Source organism: Triticum aestivum, chromosome 1D (genome assembly GCF_018294505.1).
Source record: "Triticum aestivum cultivar Chinese Spring chromosome 1D, IWGSC CS RefSeq v2.1, whole genome shotgun sequence".
Classification (NCBI taxonomy): domain Eukaryota; kingdom Viridiplantae; phylum Streptophyta; class Magnoliopsida; order Poales; family Poaceae; genus Triticum; species Triticum aestivum.
In genome coordinates this window covers 295865954-295874445 of record NC_057796.1, presented here as the reverse complement: position 1 = coordinate 295874445, position 8492 = coordinate 295865954, and positions in this window count along the sequence as shown.

The window sequence follows — 8492 nt, the reverse complement described above, 5'->3', positions numbered from 1 at the left end:
CGAGCACCTCCGCCTGCGCCGAGAGCGCAGCCGCCTACCCCGAGAGTGCCGCCGCATCCGCATTGAGCGTGGCCGCTTCCGCCGAGAGGGCGTCTGCGGCAGCCGAGAGGGCAGCTGCAGCAGCCGAGACGGCTGCAGCTGCTGCTGCGATGGTGGCTGCAAACACCGAGAGCGCTCGAGCTACCGTCCGTGCCGCTGATGTCGCCCTGGCCAGGGTTGAGGCCATCCATGCCAAGATCGAGGATGCACATGCCAAGATATTCCAGGCCACCTCGGACTCCAGCATGCAACCCACATCTGAAAAGGCGGCGGTGGCCATGGAGCACCTGCTTCCTCATGAGGTCGCCGAGCGGGAGCTGGAGATACAGGAGGCGGTGGAGATCGAGGAGCACCGGGAGGAGGAGTTGCGCGTGGCCGAGGTCGAGGTAGAGAAGAGTCTGTCCGTTGAGGAATCGGCGGTGGAGTACCTACGCGAGCTGTGGCGAAGCCACTACTACGAGTACTACAACCTTGAGGGCGGCGCCGAGGATGAGGACGAGGTCGCGGTCGACTTCAGTAGGGGGGACGCGGAGTACACCAACGGCGGCATGTCGCTAGGACAAGTCATCGACGTCTCATCTCACACCGGCGATGCATAGGCCGGCGCAGCGGCGGATTTTTAATTATGTGTACTTAGGCTTTGTTTTTAATGCTGGTCTTTTGTTAGAGCAATGTTTAGGTCAACTGGCTCTGTGTAATTACTAAAATTGCTCGATTCAGTAAGTTTGGTCTGTCTACTGTACGCTCTTTTGTGTGCCCAAATTAGCAAGCGATGTTAAATTATGCAATGACGTACCTGGGGAAATTTCCACCAAAATTTGAATTATCAAACTCATCCCATGCGCGTAAAGCACAAGAATCATTTGCGATGCACACAATCGTTCAAAGTGAATGGTCCAGCGGCACCGGGCGCGTTCAAAGTGAATGTGCCCATGCCTTGAGACCAAAATTTGAATTATCAAACTCATCCCATGAGCGTAAAGCAGAAGAATCGTTTGCGATGCACACAATCATTCAAAGTGAATGGTCCGGCGGCACGGTGCGCAAAGTTTCCCTCCACATTTCCAAAATTTTGGCCTACCGCCAAAATATCTACCCCCGCCCCCCTTCCCCACCCCCTTTTCTCCCGACCACAAGTCACATTTCCCCTGTTTCCTCCTTCCTTCCTTGCTAAGCTATACCCGCTTCCTCGCTCTCGCCGTCTCGCATCCTACCGCGGGGGTTGCCATGGTCTTCTTCAAAGACATCTCCAGCGGTTCCTCCTCCGGCGACTACTACTTCAACACCCGGGTATGCCTCTCTTCTCTCTCTCGGGCTATTACTTGGAATGAAGGATTTTTACCCGAAGGTCGATTTGAGTCGTTTCTTCCTCTTGTAGCTCCCTAAGACCATTAGTTGCAACAAATGGAGCGGGGTGGCTGAAGATCTATCTACTCGTTGTCACCATCAATCTCCATGCGAGAAGCTACTTGCGTTTGATTCTGTGGACACTGGGAGGAAGTTTCTGGCATGTGCAGAGAAGGTTAGACCCTCTTCCGTTGTTACAAATCATTTGTTAGATGTGATTCAGAAGCTGTCACGGTCCCAACCCATTCATACCACACCTTCAACGAAACGCATCCTAAGACAATGTCACAGTTTGTACCTAGTATCTTAAATTGTTGCCATCTCATTAGCGGTGCCATTAGAAAATTATTTGGCACCGCTTCAGCAGTTTGTGCAGCCAACTTTGGTCCACACATCCGAGCAGCCAAGCAGTAAAATACTAAATCTTTATGGCACGAAGGAAGTGGGCATCGGAGCAACTACGTGCTCCGGAGTCCGGGTCCCTGATTTTTTTCCTGCTGTATCGGCTCGCCAGCTCAGGGCACCGGTGCGAGATGTAGCAACAGTTGTCTTTACACCAGTTTTGGCATACATAGTGGACGACCATAGTGCTATTAGTTCTACGTTACTAAATTTGTGCATGTACACCTGTTAGTATCAATTTGCTGTCATCCAAACACTGTCGCTATGCTGTTGCAGTTATATTTACCTTCCTCATAAAATGTTCAATTTGTTATTTATTGTACGTGAGTAAGAACTTGTAGCGTCGTTGTAGTTAATTATAGCTTCTAATGTTCCATAATTTGGTTGTTGTCTCAGTACCAATTATTTCATTTGCACATTGATCTTTTTGAGAAGATATGTCATAATTAACATGTTTCTTCAGTTTTTCAAAATAAGCATTGATGATTTTCTATGTTGCTATAAACCCATTTCCCCTACAATTGTTATTGATCTAGTTTTAAATAGTATAGGATGAACAGAAGTGTTCTTACTTGGAGTGGGTTGATCAAGAGTGGCCACAGTCTTTGAAGATGTGCCTAACGAAGCTCTGGAGCATGTATGAGGAAGTGAACACAGCTACGCTTAGAGAAAGTCTTGTCAACGCTGAAGCATATTTCAAGATGCGGGATAAAAAGTTGAAGCTGGAGAATGAGCTCAGATTTAACAAAAAAGACTTTGCTAAGATGGTGTTGGCGAAGGAGGAGGCACTTTCCCAGTTGGCCCGTGCAAAACGGGTTCTTACTGAACTGAAAGCAGAGGTGGATAAGACGAGCCTGGATGATCTCGATTAGGGAAATGAATATATTGTTCTTATGAATTTGAACTAGCTATGTGTTGTACTGTGCTGTTTTCATGTAGCTACCATACTGTGATGTTATAATATATGTATGTTCCTGATATGAAATTGGCAAACAGCTGTTCAATATGAAATGTGAATTTGCGTAATACTGGAATTATTAATTGTAAACTAATAAACCTGCTAAATGTTTCATGGACCTTTGCAAATGGTTCTAGCAGTAAAAGCGGTTGCGATGGATAGCCCAATGCCACACAGTTTTCTTCATCAAATCGTGTGTGGTATAGCTGATAAAAGTAAACAGTTAACCAAGGAAGACCGTGTGTGATAGTTACACCTTTCACACATGAGCCTACACATAAAACCGTGTTGGATGTATGTCCGAACGGAAATGTTTTCCCTGGATTGACTTTGTGGGATGTACATAAGAACGGAAACGTATTCCTTGGATTGACTATGTGTGATATACATACGAACGGAAATGTTTTTCTGGGATTCACCGTGTGGGATGTACATACCTACGGAAATGATTTTCTCGGATTACTGTGTGGGATGTACATACCTACGGAAATGATTTCTGGGATTCACCGTGTGGGATGTACATACCTACGGAAATGATTTCTGCGATTCACCGTGTGGGATGTACATACCTACGGAAATGATTGGGTTTCGATGCCTCGCCCGATCGCACACGGCCCCAGCCTGGGTCCCAGGAGGGCCTGTCCCCGACGATTTCTGGGTCGTGTGGGAAGGACACCCTATCGCACACACTCACTTGGCGACGGTTCCAAATGCCGTCGCGGAAAGGGGTAAAAAGCCGTTTGTTTAGGACCAACGCGCACCAGTGACCTCAAAGCTATTCTTTCCGTTCGATCTATTCAAGAGTTCGTACTAAAATAACACAAAGCTATTCTTTCCATTCGATCTATCCTAGAGTTTGTACTAGAATAACACCAAAGCAAATTCATAGTCATAATACTCAATCCAACACAAAGAACTTCAAAGAGGCCCCAAGATTTCTACCGGAGAAACAAAGACAAGAACGTGCATCAACCCCTATGCATAGATTACCCCAATGTCACCTCGGGAATCCGCGAGTTGAGTGCCAAAACATATATCAAGTGAATCAATATGATAACCCCATTGTGACCGCGAGTATTCAATTGCAAGACATATATCAAGTGTTCTCAAATCCATAAAAGTATTCTATTTGATAACAACGAAATCTCAAAGGGGAAAACTCAATTCATCACAACAAGATAGAGAGGGGAAAACACCATATGATCCGACTATATTAACAAAGCCCGCGATACATCAAGATCGTGGCATCTCAAGAACACGAGAGAGAGAGAGAGATTAAACACATAGCTACTGGGTACAAACCCTGAGCCCCGAGGGTGGACTACTCCCTCCTCATCAGGGTGGCCGCTGGGATGATGAAGATGGCCATCGGAGATGATTTCCCCCTCTAGCAGGGTGCCGGAACGGGGTCTAGATTCGTTTTCGATGGCTACAGAGCCTTGTGGTGGTGGAACTTCTGATCTAGGTTTACCCCTGATGGTTTCTCTATTTATAGGATTTTTTGGCGTTGGTTTCACGCTAAGATGGGCCTCGAGGTGAGCACAACCCACCGGGGAAAGCCAGGCCCACCAGGCGCGCCCTGGTGGGTTGTGCCCTCCTCGTGGCTCTTCTGGCCCTCCCGCGAAGCTTCGGGGGTCTCTTTTGTTCCAAAAAAAAATCGTCAAAAAGTTTCAGCTCATTGGAGAACTTTCATTTCTGCACAACAAACAACACAACAGTAGTTTTGCTGAAAACAGCGTCAGTTCGGGTTAGTTCCATGCAAATCATACCAAAACCATATAAAATTGTTGTAAACATGGAATGCATACTTCATAAATAATAGGTTGGAGACGTATCAGTACTTGGTAGGCTTGATGTAGATCCTCCCTGGCAACGGCACCAGAAATTGTTCCTGCTACTTCTTGAGCTTGCGTTGGTTTTTCCCTTGAAGAGAAAAGGGTGATGCGGTAAAGTAGAGATAAGTATTTCCCTCAGTTAAGAACCAAGGTAGCAATCCAGTTGGAGGAACACACAAGTCACCAATGGTTGCACCTACACAAACAAACAAATACTTGCACCCAACGCGATAAAGGGGTTGTCAATCCATTCACGATTACTTGCAAGGATGAGATCTGATAGAGATAGATATAAAAGATAAATAAAAGTGCAAAATAAGATAAAGGTAAATAAATTGCATCAAGGTATTTTTGGGTTTTTGGTTTTATAGATCTGGAAATAATATGATAGAAATAGACCCGGGGGGCATAGTTTTCACTAGAGGCTTCTCTCTTGAAAGAGAGCATACGATGGGTAAACAAATTACTGTTGAGCAATTGATAGAAAAGCGCATAGTTATGACGATATGTAAGGCAATGATCATGTATATAGGCATCACGTCTGTGACAAGTAGACCGACTCCTACCTGCATCTACTACTATTACTTCACACATTGACCGCTATCCAGCATACATCTAGTGTATTGAGTTAACAAGAATGGAGTAATGCCTTAAGCAAGATGACATGATGTAGAGGGATAAATCCAATCAGTATGAACAAACCCCATCTTTTTATCCTTAATGGAAACAATGGAAATATGTGTCATGTCCCCTTATGTCACTGGGAATAAGCACCGCATGATTGAACCCATTACAAAGCACCTCTCCCACTGCAAGGAAAATCAATCTAGTTGGCCAAACCAAATCAATAGATCGGAGAGGAATAGAAATCTATCTTAATCATGCATAAAAGAGTTCAGAGAAGACTCAAATAATATTCATAGATAATCTGATCATAAACCCACAATTCATCGGATCTCAATAAATGCACTGCAAAAGAAGATTACATCGATAGATCTCCAAGAACATCGAGGAGGACATTGTATTGAAGATCAAAGAGAGAGAAGAAGCCATCTAGCTACTAGCTATGGACCCGTAAGTCTGTGGTAAACTACTCACACATCATCGGAAGGGAAGCAAGGTCGATGTAGAAACCCTCCATGGTCGAATCCCCTCCGGCAGAGTACTGGAAAAGGCCTCCAGATGGAATCTTGTGAGAACGGAAACTTGCGGTGGCAGAAAAGTATTTTTGGTGTGCCCTCTGGTATACGGGGAATATTTGGGTATTTATAGAGCAAAGATTAGGGTTAGAGGAGCATCAGGGGGCCCATAAGCCTGGGGGGCACACCCTAGGGCGCAACCTCCAACCTTGTCGCCAACTGGTGGCTCCTCTGACCTCCTCCCGAAAGGTTCTTGGGTGTCTTCTGGTCCAAGCAAAATCCTTAAAAAGTTTCATTCCATTTGGACTCCATTTGGTATAGACTTTCTGTAAAAGACAAAAACAAGGAAAAAACAGCAACTCGCACTTCGCACTAGGTTAATAGGCTAGTCCCAAAAATGATATAAAAATAGCATAATAATGCATATAAAACAATGATACGTCTCAACCGTATCTATAATTTTTTATTGTTCCATGCTATTATATTACCTGTTTTGGATGTTTAATGGGCTTTAATATACCTTTTTATATTATTTTTGGGACTAACCTATTAACCGAAGGCCCAGTGCAAATTGCAGTTTTTTTTGCCTATTTTAGTGTTTCGTAGAAAAGGAATATCAAACGGAATCCAAACGGAACAAAACCTTCGCGGGGATCTTTTTTGGAACAAATGCAATCCAGGAGACTTGGAGTGGAAGTCAAGGAAGCAACGAGGCGGCCACGAGGCAGGAGGGCGCGCCCAGGGGGTAGGCGTGCCCCCACCCTCATGGGCCCCTCGTAGCTCCACCGACCTACTTCTTTCGCCTATATATACTCTTATACCCTGAAAACATCGGGGGAAGCCACGAAACCACTTTTCCACCGCCGCAACATTCTGTACCCGTGAGATCCCATCTTGGGGCCTTTTCCGGCGATCTGCCGGAGGGGGATTCGATCACGGAGGGCTTCTACATCAACACCATAGCCTCTCCGATGATGTGTGAGTAGTTTACCACAGACCTTCGGGTCCATAGTTATTAGCTAGATGGCTTCTTCTCTCTCTTTGGATCTCAATACAAAGTTCTCCTCGATCTTCTTGGAGATCTATTCGATGTAATTCTTTTCGCGGTGTGTTTGCCGAGATCCAATGACTTGTGGGTTTATGATCAAGATTATCTATGAACAATATTTGATTCTTCTCTGAATTCTTATATGCATGATTTAATATCTTTGCAATTCTCTTCGAATTATCGGTTTAGTTTGGCCTATTAGATTGATCTTTCCTGCAATGGGAGAAGTGCTTAGCTTTGGGTTCAATCTTGCGGTGCTCGATCCCAGTGACAGAAAGGGTACCGACACGTATTGTATTGTTGCCATCGCGGATAAAAAGATGGGGTTTATATCATATTGCTTGAGTTTATCCCTCTACATCATGTCATCTTGCCTAATGCGTTACTCTGTTCTTATGAACTTAATACTCTAGATGCATGCTGGATAGCGGTCGATGTGTGGAGTAATAGTAGTAGATGCAGAATCGTTTCGGTCTACTTGACACGGACGTGATGCCTATGTTCACGATCATGCCTAGATATTCTCATAACTATGCGCTTTTCTATCAATTGCTCGGCAGTAATTTGTTCACCCACCGTAATATATGCTATCTTGAGAGAAGCGACTAGTGAAACCTATGGCCCCCGGGTCTACTTTACATCATATAAGTTTCCGATCTATAATTCTAGTTTATTATTTTGCAATCTTTACTTTTCCAATCTATACAACAAAAATATCAAAAATATTTATTTTATCATCTTTATCAGATCTCACTTTTGCAAGTGGCCGTGAAGGGATTGCCAACCCCTTTATCGCGTTGGTTGCAAGGTTCTTGATTGTTTGTGCAGGTACTAGGCGACTTGCGTGTAGTCTCCTACTGGATTGATACCTTGGTTCTCAAAAATTGAGGGAAATACTTATGCCTTTGCTGCATCACCCTTTCCTCTTCAACTGAAAACCAATGCATGCTCAAGCGGTAGCAAGAAGGATTTCTGGCGCCGTTGCTGGGGAGATCTACGCACAAGTTAAGACATACCAAGTACTCATCACAAACTCTTCTCCCTCGCATTACACTATTTGCCATTTGCCTCTCGTTTTCCTCTCCCCCACTTCACCTTTGCCGTTTTATTCGCCCTTTTTCTGTCCGTCTCTTTTCGCTTGCTTCTTGTGTATCCGTGTGTTAGATTGTTTGTTTTGCCGTTATGGCCAGTCCTTCTATCATTGTTAGTACTCCTGATCATGAAGTTCTTAATTTTAAACAAAGGGAGGGAGAAAATCTAAAAGATGCTTGGTATAGAATTTGCAATGCTCAGAATAGATCCACTAGGAAGCAATCTACTTTCATTCTTCTTCGCAATTTTTCTGTAGGCATCACTCCTTGGAACAGATATATTCTTGACACCATTACCGAAGGGAATTTATTGGGTAGCCATACTTTTGATTATTATAATGCTATGATAGGTTTGTTTGGCCCACCACCTCTTTTGGTTAATGGAACTATTTTAACTTTGGAACATGTGATGCAAAGGCTTGAAATTATCGAAAATAAAGTTGCCACTGTAGAGTTGATCGAGAATTTGGATAAAAAGATCCACAACCAAATTACCTAATATGGATCTAAGGTAGGAGTCACTTTGAATTTTTTTAAAGAAAAGGAACCCATAGTTACTGAAAGAATAATCAGGATTCCACTAGAATCGATAAACTTGAGGGTATCATTACCAACTTGGGGACCGCCTTTTCT